The sequence below is a fragment of the Xyrauchen texanus genome, chromosome 25 (genome assembly GCF_025860055.1).
Source record: "Xyrauchen texanus isolate HMW12.3.18 chromosome 25, RBS_HiC_50CHRs, whole genome shotgun sequence".
NCBI classification, from domain to species: Eukaryota; Metazoa; Chordata; class Actinopteri; order Cypriniformes; family Catostomidae; genus Xyrauchen; species Xyrauchen texanus.
The window spans coordinates 33,418,426-33,424,425 of record NC_068300.1 but is presented as its reverse complement, the minus strand read 5'-3'; the positions used below and the strand labels follow the sequence as shown (position 1 = coordinate 33,424,425).

The 6,000-nt window shown below is 40.6% G+C and overlaps 1 protein-coding gene across 3 annotated transcripts in view; it reads left to right on the top strand.

Moving 5' to 3' along the window:
- Nucleotides 1-791: 791 nt before the first annotated feature.
- The window catches only part of LOC127619191 (extracellular sulfatase Sulf-2-like), a 246,908-nt gene continuing 241,699 nt past the window's right edge, over nucleotides 792-6,000 (top strand). For 2 of the 3 annotated variants that reach the window (XM_052091994.1, XM_052091993.1), the window contains exon 1: nucleotides 792-934. The gene's annotated coding sequence lies outside the window, so the exon portion shown is untranslated. The remainder of the gene's footprint in view (nucleotides 935-6,000) is intronic. The other variant, XM_052091991.1, reaches the window with a different exon arrangement.

The window sequence follows — 6,000 nt, the reverse complement described above, 5'->3', positions numbered from 1 at the left end:
ATTAATTATGATTCATGATAATGGTAAAATAATTTATTTTACCTTGAAAAATATTACCATAAATGAATGATTGAGTTGTGTGCACTCGTGTGTAGATAAAGTGCAAAGAAAGTATTTTATCACATCTTACTTGAAGATTAATTCAATTATGTATTTGGTTTTTGTTGTGCTTGTGAATGTGAATGTGTGCAGTCAAAGCTGTTTCTGAACCTCTGCTCCTCTGGCTAACACACACTAAGTCCAGAAGGTAGCGGCCAAATGAATAAGCATGAATACTGCACACCGAAGCCAAGCGTTCCCTTTTCACTCTCTCTGTCTGCAAGCTCCGCCTGTGTTGCCCTGTGTATGTGTTTGTGTGTTCAGATTGGGTACCAGCGGGCAGTACAGCCTCTCTTTCTCTGCCTCCCTCCTCCCTTCATCCCCCACCCCCTCTCGGTCGCACTGCGATTGAGGAAGAATGTGAGTAAAGCAAAAAGGCAGGCGTGTGTTAACAGATGGCTCTTGCTGTCCCGATTCAGCTCGCTCACTGCCTCTAGTACAGCTCGAACACCGCACACCAAAGAGAGAGAGAGCGAGAGAGAGAGCATAAGGAAGAGGAAATTGAGACCACTTTCGAACTACTATTTTTTTCCACTTCTCTTTTTAAAACTTTATGTCCAGTCTCTCTCCCTCTCACTTCTGTGCTGACAGACACTTGAAAGTTTGACAAACTTCACTGCCATGCAGTAACCACAGTGCAACAGGTGACAAATAGACAGATCAGGACAGAAGAAGAGGAGTGGTGCACCGTGACTGGGACACAGTGACCCCCCCACCCCCACCCCCCTCCCCCAATTCCTCTTTTTACTGCCAGACTGACTCGCTGGTTTAGGGTCTCCACCGCCAGACAGAAGGGGACAAAACGCCACCTGCTTCTCCTGCAGCTGTGGGTGAGGTAGGCACTGTGACATGCTTTATTTTCTCTCTCTCTCTCTCTCAGCTGGTGTAACCCCACACTGGGAGTTCTAAAGAAGAAACGTGGTATGGCAATATGACGCTCCACTGTTGCGATTACAGGTTATCTTCCTCTCCCTCTCTCGTTTCGCCCTTCACTAAACTTTCTCATTCTTAAGGAGCAGCTAGCAGTGTGTTGACTTGGCTCGCATTACTGTGTATGAAGTACATGTGTCGCTACCATATATATGTGTGTTTGTGGGCGTGTATGTGGGTGTTGTTATTATGAACTCACTGTCAGACTGATTGACTGACTGCGGTGTTCATACCTGTCAACATTTGGGTAACAAAATCCTGGAGACAGAGGCTGGATAGCAGAGGCAGAAAAAAATACATACAAATTGTGCCGTTGTGATTTAATGTGCTGAGTAACATAATTTTTCCCACCATATCCAATATTAAAATCAGTGCGACAAACTTTGCAAAAGGCATGGCCATTGTCGATATTTAGTCGAGATTTTAAATTAAATTCTTCCATCCATCTGTTGTTATATTTACATGTATATTTAGTTTATTTCCTCCGGAGCACTACCTAAGTCTTCTCCTCCCATCTACCAGTGATGCTTGATTCAACTTCCCGCATTTACTACCTGTGCACATATCAACAGCGCAACTGGGTTGTAGGTTGCCAGGTTGAGTTCATAAATGGGTTGAAATTTGTATGATGTGTCGATTGTGTGAGTATGATGAGTTTCATAAAATATCTGGTAACTGGACAGCCTTTGAATAATATATTGATGTGATCACGGTGATCAGGTGTGGGAATAATTGTTCCCAAATTTGAATGCTCCGGCTGGTAAGGGTTAAACTACAATGACAGTGATTTTAAAAAATACATGATTAAGGGAAAAGAAAAGAACACATACCTGTAGGCCTTCAAAATGGGGATCAAAAGTTTGAAGCTGAGGCTACGTTCACATTATCCTGGGTAGATTTGAAGATTTGAAAGTTTCTCATTCACACTGAAACTAATGAAAACTCTTAAATCCCCTTTCTGCAAATGCTAAAAATCTCCATTCCAAATATAGTCTAAAAAGCAATTGTTCTCGTGTTTGGTTGCCGGAGAGCATTTCAAAGTAAACTTCCCATTACCTTTGAAGGAATGCATTGTAAAGTTATTACACAAGGAATGGGCCAGGCTGAGGGACAGATGACAGACCAGGGAGGGAAGGTGTGGGAGAACAGGGGGGTGGTCTGGGACTGGTTGTAGGTGGACCTGAAGACCATGGTGGAACCGGAAAAGGACCCGGAGGCCGAGAGTTCAGGACAGAGCAGCTGAGTTCAGCACCGGAAAATCCTCAGCCACTTGGCAGATGGAGTCGTGGTGGCAGCTAGGTAGAGGTCAGATGGTTTAAGGGAGGCTGCTGGGCAATGGGTGAGATCAGTGGCAGATGCTGGGCTGATGATGAGGTCTGTTGCAGCCGCTGGCCAGATAGTAAGGTAAAAGGTAGCACTGGACAGGTCAAATATACAGTAGCAGGGACCACGAAGGTCTGGAAATACTTGACAGGTACCCCAGAGAGCTGGACAGACTGAGCATTGGCAGACAGAGGGGGCTGGAAAGAGCGGCCGCTAGGCAGATGGTGAGGTCAGTCACTGCCACTGAGATTTGGACAGGGTCAGACAGGGCATTGGTGGCCACTGAGAACTGGACAGGGTTAGACTGGATGTAGATGGTCGAGGGGTAGGGTTAAAACTGTAAGTGGGTGGTTGCTGGACAGGGTTCAGACAGGATGTGGGTGGCAGGGGTCAGACCGAACACAGTTGATGGACACAGGGATCTGGATGGGCTCGTCAATGGCCCCAGGGAACTGGATGGTCTAGTCGATAGCCACAGGAAACAGGATGATCTTGTCGACAGCCTCAGGGAACTGGACAGTCCTGATGACCATAGGGAACTGGACAAGCTCGGCGATGGCCACAGGGAACTGGACGGGCACGTCGACAGCCCTTGTGAAAATAACGAGTTACAAATTTGCGGCTAGTTTGCCAGAACTCAAAATTTCTTAGGCGAAGAAGGGGTGGCTGGATGAGAAGCTTGCATGTGCTATACACCAAACAACTAACTATTGGTAACACCACACAAAATTTGTGTAGAAAAATGCCACAGGAAGTCCATTGGGATGAATTTCCTGATCGTGCGGTTTCCCATTGAGATGGCTTGATTTCACTGTGCAGTTTCACTTTTCAAGGTTGAATGTGAGCGAGCTTTTAGCATGCTAAAACAGTGTACTTTTTAGTTTTAAGGCAGTTTGCACTGTAAAAACCTCTGAAATGTTGCATTATTAAATTAATCTCCTTTAATGCACCACAGCTACTGCCATACACTTTCAGAAATATATATTTGATTGTTGTTTTGCGTCTTGAGGTTCCAACCATGAGCATTGCATTATAAAGACCGTGTTCATCCTGTTCCATCATGTTACACTTTGTCTAGCTGTTTTTGAATGCAAGAATGTTTCCTAAGAAACACATCCATTCAGGGTCAGGTGAATGAGAAATTAGCCCTATTAAACAGGCCTTCCTTAAGACTGATTAGTTGACTAGACATTCATGCAACCAAACGACCAGTCGATTTAAAAAATACATTGTTTTGTACATCTCTGTACACTTTCACTCTTCATTTTGATAACATTTTATAAAGAGAGATGCCAGCCATTTCAAGTAGGCAGATGTTTGAGTTTCATTAAGTGTGTTAGGGCCAAGAGTGGTAGAATTAATTTTATGAACCTCAGCATTTTTATTCTGGTAATTACTGAAGCTGATAACAAGAAGCCAAGGTAAGATAATTAAAAGTGTGGGAGTACGTGTGTGTGTGTGTGAAGGGAATACGTTTTATATTTGCAGTTCTTGGCAAAAAGTTTATGAATGAAAGGGCTTATGTGCATGGACTGAAAAAGTGGTCCAATGAACGTTTGCGCATTTATTTTCATAGAAGAAAATGGATTGTAGAGGAATATAAAGTTGTTATTTAGCTGCTTTTGAGGATATATCAGACATTATGAGTCAAAGAGATGGGATGTTGTATCAAGTTCATTCACAAAGCTCATGTGTGACCTTTCCACTGTCACGAGACACCATGTAGAATGCTGTCTGCCTCTGTCTACCCGAAAAGAATGGCAGGATTGTGAATACACACCCACAAGCACACATGCACAGTTACTGCTTTATTCTCCATAGTATTTTCCTTTTTCTTTCCCAAGATAGCGTTTTCAGTATAATTTTCTCAAATCTCTTGGTGTCTCATTAGTTTATTGTTTTTGACAACACATTCTAGTCATATGTTCAGGGTCACTTTCAACTAGCATTGGCCTGGACTGAATCACTCCACTGCTGTAAATGGGGCACTGTATCTAATTGCTCACACAAACACAATTAATGTAAAAAGACACCATCACACACACATTTTGGAGAAACTATGCCACTCATAAACATGTTGTAGATGCCAGTTCTCCAGCATGAACATACTGCAGACAAGTGCAGCACAGATTCTCACTCACACCTCTGAGACTGCAGGCCTGTTTAAGTTGCTCAGACATTTTTTTTCATTTAAGTTGTCCGAAGTATAAAAATAACATTTTATTTTGCTGTTTTGGAAGGAAATTGGCATTTTAATTCATCAAAGTGGTATTCAAGTAATGTCCTGACTATCCCTTGTGATCAGTTGAATGCATCATCCTGGGATGCTTTTAAAACAGCATTGAAGGAGTTCCTATCTATGTTGGGCACTTATTGGCTGCTTTTCTTTATTATGTTGTGCAAAAACTTTTTTTATTTTTTTATTACATTTTAGTTTTATAATGAGATAAATGCATATGGTGGCACCATTATATTTTTGTCTTCAAAACTAATTTCAATTACAAGTTATATTAATCCTAGAATGTCTTTGGTCTGTGACGATTAAAAAATCGTACCAGCAATAAAAATTCCATCCTAAGCCAGTATGATTTTCTTTCATATGTGGAACACAAAAGGAGTTATTTTAATTAATGTCCTGGTCTGTCTTGTCATTGCAATGGCAGTGATACTAACTTGCTTTAAAGCACTTTAAAAAGACTTCAAAACATATTTTTTTAAAAGTAGTCCATGAAGGCATAAAATAGGTTGTGGTAGTAAGAAACAAACTGAAATGTAAGTAATTTTTTAATGTCCAATATAGGAACTAGGGCTGCATAATTAATCGCAATATGAGCATGTGCAATTTATAAACCGCAGCAAGCTGCAATTTTATCTATTTATCTTTTACTCCGAATTCTGTGATGTATAATTCGTTATTTTGATTGGTGCACATCTGCTGTACATTGACTAGATCACTCTTATTGAAATCGGTGCATAAAAAAAGTGAGAGACAGAAATATGGAAGGTGAATAAAGAATAAGAAAAACAAATACGCATAAAGAAATAACTAATGCTATCAATGTTCATTTTTCCCCTCCTAAAATGTTTTTGAACTAGGGAAAACTTTGGCCAAAATCACACATAAAATTGCAATCACAATCTATAAATGATAATTAGCAAAACTGTGTACTGTAATACACATACTCGTGTACTCAGAGCACACCTCTGGCAGAGAACACTAACTGCAAAAACATGTTAAATAGTTTAAAAGAGAATACACAATCATGCTGACATTTAGTCCCACAGTGAGCAAGCCAAAGGTGACTCATCTTCTGACTGCTATTGTATGGAAAGTCATATACTTTTTGGGGAAACTATTCCAAGATATATATATGTGGTTTTTGACGGTTTGCTTATCTTTTCAGAAAAAATCTTGGTTAACCGCTTTTACGATTATTTGCTTTAGGGATGTGCCTCGGAAAGTGACAAATAATAACTTTAAAATGAATAACGGATTAATCCGAATAATATAAAAACTGATTATCCAAGAGGCACAAGGATAAAGCGACATTTTAAATAACCATATACAAAATGACAACAAATTTATGAATCTGTGCAGCCACTATTTCTAAAGTGTTATGAATGAAAATGTGCACGTTGCGATTTCAA